Source organism: Crocodylus siamensis, chromosome 1 (genome assembly GCF_052110815.1).
Source record: "Crocodylus siamensis isolate JL-2025a chromosome 1, ASM5211081v1, whole genome shotgun sequence".
Classification (NCBI taxonomy): Eukaryota; Metazoa; Chordata; order Crocodylia; family Crocodylidae; genus Crocodylus; species Crocodylus siamensis.
Genome location: NC_143395.1, coordinates 406,529,764 through 406,537,470, shown reverse-complemented (window position 1 = coordinate 406,537,470; position 7,707 = coordinate 406,529,764).

The following is a 7,707-nucleotide window of genomic DNA, read 5'->3' as shown; positions in this document are numbered from 1 at the left end:
CAAACTTACAAAAATATTTCATTCCTGATCCTATAGCATGCAGATGGACAACTATGATTTCATGAAGGTTTGTGGAGTTATATAAGACCCCATGATGCCACACATTATGCCACAGCCTTCTGCCCATGTACTATGCAGGACTGGATAGGAGCCTACCTTCAATGAATGCATTTACTGAGCTTGAAAGCAGAGGTATGGTACTGTTGGAAACTGTAATCTAAATACTTTAAATGTGATTCTTTCCATCTATCTCTAAGGATTTTCTCATGTGAAAGTTTGAGATTGTGACCCAAACTCATCGCTTTACAAAAAAATCACATTGAGAGGGCTGGATGATTCCATTTCTGAAGGAAGTCGAGTGACTGGGAAGGTAGATTGGAGGACACAAGAACCTTGCTTTTCCACAAATTACACATGATGAGTACTTCTAGCCTAGGGCACTTTTCGAGAAGTTAAATATTCCCACTTACTGAAAAAATGACCTTTTTCAGAGGGCCTTTTAACTATCGCAGTCCCATGACCAAAGCCTCACATATGGTAAAATGTTGCCAGGATTTTGTCAGCTCTTCCAAATTCAGAGCCAGTGTTGTTAATGCTTATGATTACCTCACACTCTCATGATATTTGGTGTTTTTCTTGAAGCTTGTGGTTATGTGGGAATCTCAACTTTCCTGAAAAACAAAGCTACTTTTACATTGTGGTTTCAGTGGTGCAAAGATACACTAAAGATTTGTAAACCAAAAAGGTATATAACAATTATATTATTTTTAAAAATCATTTTAGGTCAGTCTCAATTTCTGGAGCTTGACCCATGATTTGAACTATTGAGGTTGACAATACTCCGTCACATAGGATGAATTTTCCTTTGCACCAGAAACCTGTTTTATAGCTACTATTCTTGGTCTTGGGTTTCTGATCACAGTTTTGATCCTTGTTCAGATAAGGAAGTTGCTAAAGAAAAATGTGAGATGCTTCCTTCTAAGCAAGGCCTTATATTATTTGCCTTATTCCCAGCTTCTGTCTGATGTTTGGTCCACTGTAGCAGTCCTCCGCATTTGGCAGTCCTCATTGTAATTTCTTTTTGGAGTTTTTGCAGGATTTAATTTTTAATATAAAATGTACCCTCCAGCATTTCCAATTGCAAATCAAACTTTCTAAATAATGACACACTGCGGTATTTTGTATCTTCAGACAGACAAAAAAGTACGTATAAGAAAGATGAGAATTGAACTATTGCCAGGTGTATTTACTCACTATTGCTATCCTGTGTATCAGAATTATGGCCCCTCTCCAGTGGATATATCTGAGATAACTGACTCAAGGATTTTGCCTGAAAAGTGAGCATTTCCCACCCTGGGCCTGACAATTAATGTGCTATCTATGCTGTAGAGGCAGCTGTAGCTATCGACTGCAGTACTGGGACTCATGTACACAACACAATTTTTGCCCTTTCATACACTGCAGCTGTGTGTCTGTTTGTCTGAGTGGGATTTCCTGATACTTTAAAAGTCTTTCTTGTGCATTAAACTAAAACTCATCAGATGTAGTTTAGTTTAGTTCACCAGGAATTAAAGCATCCCATCCATGGATTCGTCACATGCAAATAGAGACACTCAAAGATGTGTAATGAGCCTCTTTGTCCACCAGATGGTGCTTCAATGTTCTTGTAGTTCACCTGTTTGAATTACTTTCACTTTCGAATTGCTTCCACTTTTTTTTTTCTTGTGTGGCTTTTTCTTTTTTTCTAGTTTGCTGGCTCCCTGCTTCCCCAGCTGTGTGGCAGGGCAGGGGCACGGGGTGGGTGGGGGGCCCTAGGCTGGGTGGGCAGCACTGGACTGTCCCTCTCTCCTGCAGTGCGGGCCAGGGACCCGGCTTAATTAATCTGAAAACCTAGTGTGTGTAAATGCAGATGCATCACTCCAAAATAAACAAGTTTACATTTTATAAACCTATTTAATGAGGATTAAAACTTATGGTGCGTACAAGCACTGCTGTGCATCATTGTGCCATGAGTTAGGACTAACCCAGAGCTGGTACAGCTCAAAGGGATAACTGTCCTTCAAAGCCTGGCAACAATGGGCTCATCCCTGTCCTTACTGGAAGGAGAGTATGAAAGTAAGACCCCAGGACAGGGGTGGGCAATTATCTGGGCTGGAGGGCCACTCAGGAAGTTTTGATGAGCTGTCATGGGCCAGGTCAGCACCTTCCATGTGCCTGCCTACAACAACTCACCAAAACTCCCTAAGAGACTCTACCTGAGACCGCAGCTCCACTTTGTCACTGCCTGCAATCCTGATCCCAGCCCTGGCCCTGCCACCCATCCTGCTCCTGGGTGCCACTCACTGCCCAGCCGTGGCCTCATCCTGGCTGCCCGGCTGAGTGCGCCCTACCTGCACGGTTCCCGGGCTGGTCTCCATGGAGACCCCACCCACTTGCTCCATCTGGCACCCCCACCTGTGGGTGTGGGGTGGATGGGCTGGGGTGCCCGGGCAGCGGGGCTGGGTCTGGTGGCAGCAGTAGAGACTGTCAGCAGCAGCTGGAAGGAGCTGCCACTGTGGGGGCTGCTGGGAAGAAAGTCCAGCCACTGTGCCGCCGCAGCCACGCTGTGCACCCAGGGATGGCTGAGTGATTGCTGCCTGGGCCTGACAGAAGTCCTAATGAGGGGGTGGAGCCAATTTAGGCCCAGCAGGGAATAAAAGGAGACTCCCTGAGTGACCAGGGAGCCAGTGACCAAGGAATCAATGAATGGGGTAAGCAGTTTGCTGGGAGCAAGGGGAGGAAGGGGAGGAAGGGGAAGAGAAGTGTGGCACCAGATCCTGCCCAAAGAAGGTAAGTGATCCAGAGCTGTCTGTGCCTTTGGTCTGCTGAGTGTTTGTCTGGTGGGCTGGGTGTGTGCTAGGAGTATTGCTGGCTCAGTGGTGGCTGGGCCTGGCAGAAGTCCTAATGAGGAGGCAGAGCCAGTCCAGGCCCAGCAGGGTATAAAAAGAGACTCCCTGAACAACCAGGGATCCAGTAACCAAGGAGCCTGCAAACAGGGTGAGCAGTTTGCAAGTCGGTTTGCCCCTGCTCTGCGCCCCCCACACTTTTAAGGGGCCAGACTTCCAGCTTAGCATGAGAAAGCAGGAAAAAAGGAACCTTTTGAGGCCAATGAGCAATAAATAGGTCAGCTTCAAGGTGAGCTCACTAGGGAAGGTGTGCTTGGAAGAAGGACAGTAAGAGAGAGAGAAGACAGATTAAGAGACCCAGGGAAATGGCTGGAGGACGTTGCAATGCCAGAGCACTGCCACTGCCACTGTTTGCACCTGTGAGGTTTCTGACCACACAAGACTGCTCACCATTGAGATGTCTACCTAGGTTCGGGTCCGGCACTGTGGGGACTGCGGCTTGCAGCTTCCTTTGAGTGACAGCCAGGTCAGAGGGTGCCTGCAGTGTGAACAGTTCCCTCCTGGTGGTATCTCTCAGGCATTGGCGATGCATAGGGGGTGCACGTGCACCCCCTGCGAAAAGGCGCTGCTGACATTGCTGGTGGCACCTGTGGGCAGTCGCCGCTTGCCACCCGCACCCCCCTGCTGCCGACAGTGCCACGACTGCCTGCAGGAACTCGCCGTGCCCCCCACCAGCCTCTGGGGGCACACAGTGTTCATGCTGTCAGGGAACAGGGAAGGGAGCTACAGGAGGAGGTGGTGAGGCTCCAAAGCATCCTCTGCTATGAGTTCATTGTTTCGATGCTGGAGGCGACCTTCAGGACTGGGGAGGAAAAGGTGCCAGAGTCAGTGCTAAAGAAGACATGGACTCCCAGGAGGTTGGGAGCTGGAAGTTTGTGAGCTTGGCAGCAAGCAGAAATCTTCACCTCCACCTGCAGAAATCTGTCTGGAGAAGATATGCAGCCCTGGCAACAGAGAAGGAGAAGCATGTTCCATTGGTAGGGGACAGACCAGGCCTCGCCAAGGTGGGAAAGATCAAGACAACTGCTACCAAGAAGAAGCAATGGGTGGTGGTGGTTGGAGACTCCCTTCTGTGGGGGATGGCGGGAGCCATCTGCTAACCTGTCTTAGGAAGTCTGCTGCGCCCGGAGCCCAGATCCAAGCTGTCACAGAGGGATTACTGAGACTCATCTGGCCCTATGACTACTACCCCATGCTGCTTATCCATGTGGGCACCAATTATACTGCCAGGGGAGACCCTGAGTAGATCATAAGTGACTACAGGGCTCTGGGTGCAAAGGTGAACAGGTCTGGGACTCAGGTCATGTTCTCTTTGATCCTTCTGATCAAGGAAAAGAGCCCAGGCAGGAGCAGGTGCATCCTGCAGATCAATACCTGGCTGCACAGGTGGTGTCACCATCAGGACTTTGGCTTCTTCAAACATGGGGTGTTGTTCCAAGGAGAAAGATTGCTGGGAAGAGATGGGGATCCCTCTGATGAAGAGAAGGAAGAGCATCTTCGCAGACAGACTCTCTGACCTAGGACTTTAAACTAGGTTGGCTGGGAGATGGAGATCAAAGCCCTGAGGCAAGTGGGGAAGTGGGAGGACTGGAAGAACAAGCAGGAGTGGCCAGTTGGGGAGGTGTACTTATACTTCCTGAGAAATTAGGCAATGAATGCACAGAGCCTGGGAAACAAGCAGGAACAATTAGAAGTCCTCACACAGTCACAGGACTGTGACATGATTGGAATAACAGAGACTTGGTGGGAGCTCAGATGACTGGAGCACTGTCATGGATGGGTACAAACTGTTCAGGAAAGACAGGCAGGGGAGAAGAGGAGGAGGAGGAGGAGTTGCATTGTGTGTAAAAGAGCTGTATGATTAATCAGAGCTCCAGTATGAAGCTGGGGATAGGCCTGGTGCAAGTCTCTGGGTTAGGGTCAGAGGCGAAAGCAACAAAGATGATGGCGTAGTGGGGATCTGCTACAGATCACGAGGAAGTGGTGGATGAGGCTTTCTTCAAAAGACTAGTGGAAGCTTCCCCATCACAAGCCCTGGTTCTCGGTGGGGGGTGGGGCTTCAGTCACCCTGACATCTGCTGGGATGGCAATACAGCAGTGTACTGGCAATCCTGGATGTTTTTGGAGAGTGTTGGAGACAGCTTCCTGGTGCAAGTGCTGGAGTGGCCAACTAGGAGCCATGCTCCTCTTGACCTGCAGCAGTGACCACGAAATGATTGAGTTTAGGATCCTGAGGAAAGGAAAGCAAAGTAAGGACCCTGGACTTACTTTGGGGTCGGACTAGATCATCTGTCTAGGTCCCTTCTGACTCATTGTTTCTATGACTTCAGACAAGCAGACTTTGATTCACTCGGGGAACTCATGGGCAAGATCCCCTGTGAAGCCAGACAGAGGGGGAGAGGAGTCCAGGAGAGCTAGTTGTACTTTAAAGAAGCCTTACTGAGAGTGCAGGAACAAACCATCCCAATGTGCAGGAAGACTAGCAAGTATGTCAGAAAGCCAGCTTGGCTTAGCAGGGAACTCTTCAGTAAACTAAGGGAAGCTTACTAGACGTGGAAACTTGGACAAATAGCTGGGGAGGAGTATAAGAATATTGCTTGGACGTGAAAAGATGAAGTCAGGAAGGCCAAAGTGCAATTGGAGTTGCAGCTAGCTAAAGATGTGAAGGGTAACAAGAAGGGTTTCTACAAGTATGTCAGTAGCAAGAGGAGGATCAGGGAAAGTGTGGGTCCCTTACTGAATGGGGAAGGCAACAATGTGACAGAGGATGCAAAAAAGGCTGAAGTGCTCAATACCTTTTTCACCTCAGTCCAGAGCTAGACTGTTCTCAGTGGTGGCAGATGACAGAACAAGGAGCAAGGTCTTAAGTTGCAGCAAAGGAAGTTTAGGTTAGATATTAGGAAGAATTTTCTCACTAGGAGGGTAGTAAAACATTGGAACAGGTTACCCAGAGAGGTCATGGACTCTCCATCCCTGCAGGTTTTTAAGACTCAGCTAGACAAAGCTTTGGCTGGGATATCTAGTCGGGGCTGGTCCTGCTTTGAGCCGGGGGTTAGACTAGATGTATTTTGCCCATTCCTGCCTAGAGGTACCTCCTTCCCTACAGGCTGGAAATGGTCAGGTGTAGGACCTGCCTGGGCCTGTAGGATTGGAGAAATGGGGACTTGCCTGGGAGGAGTAGGTGGGAGTCTAAGGAAGGAAGGAGAGGGGGGTGGCAAGAGGGAGAGGAGGTAGGAAGTCTAGGAGAAAAGGCATGGGGAAGTCTGGCTGGAGGGACAGAACTGTTTGCACGTGCATTTCTGTTTGGATTCTTAGACTGTATTGGCACACTCACATTGGAGACAGGCAGAGGAAATTTAAGAAGCCTCGCCCAAAAAAAACATTGTGGTTTTTTAATTTCATCTTTAGTCCTGTCTCATGAGCATCTAGATTCTAATGTGTGATTATTTTTATCTCCTGGGATTGGTAAAAATTCTTTTATCTGAACTATAACAATAGCTTTCGTGTGAAATTTAATACAATGGGGTAACTCATGAGTGTTCAAGAACTTTAAGTCAGTCCTCTATTATTGTGGTGTGGGAATGATGAAACTTAAAATGCGTTGGGCTCTTTTATTTGTTGGACTGTTTAGGATTTGCATTGCCAAGCTTTGCTTTGCAACCGTTTGGGTTAAAACATCACATTAAAGAAAAGAAAAGCTGAGATTACCATTGTTTTTGAGACTCTAATGGTTTAAAATTACATGAATCCTGGAGGTGGGGGTTTAGGGCCATGTACGTATCACAAGTCACAAATGCTGAAGTGTAAGAACAGCAATGCTGCTATGCCACTGCTAGCGTGTGTGGCAGAAACATCCCAGGGGGTGAGACCAGATCAGGGAACACGACCCAGTTTCTTTAGGTGACAATGAAACTGGCTTTAGGAGAGGCAGATCCATGGGGGTAGGGTGCACTGGTGCATTTACACCCCACTTTGATTCCTGCTCCACCTGAAGTCTAAAACCAACTGCCTGGCAGTGGCAGCAGCATTTCTAGTCATGTGGGAGTCACTTGATTTCATGGCTCATTATCATTTATCATAGATTTCATAGATTGCATAGACATTAGGGCTGGAAGGGACCTTGTGAGATCTGTCCAGCCCCGTGCCCCAGGGGCACAAAGTCAGCTGGGGTCAGATGACTCCAGCAAGATAAGCATCAAAGCATGTCTTAAAGGTATCCAGAGTAGGTGCTTGCACCACTTCTGGTGGGGAGGGTGTCTATTCCAGACTTTGGAAGCTCAGACGGTAAAGAAGTTTTTCCTTATGTCCAATGTAAAATAGTTGTCCAGCAGTTTGTGACTGTTAGACCTTGCCTTCCTTTGGGGTGTCCTGGTGAATGCACACCATGATATACTTTAGATCCCTTCTTTCCACAGGCTTTAATGACCCTCTCCTTTTGAATGGTCTTGAGGTTGCAGCAAGAAAGCCAGCCTTTGTTCTGCCACTCCGCAGTTTGCTGCTCCTGGTCACTAAGCTCCTATTTCACAACCCTGCCAATTGTTTTTTAACTCCTGCTAACCAAGCTGTATGAGTTTTCGCTTCCACCTGAAACACAGTAACCTGGCCTGAGGCCCTGGGGCCTATTAACAAAGGATCTAGTGTCTTTTTAAACTGGAAAATGGCAGGTGCTATGGGATGACGCCCCTCGCCCTTTTGCAGAATAGGCCCGCCGGCGGCTATTTTCAGACACGGGTGCCCAATTCGGGGTGGTGGGCACTTCTCC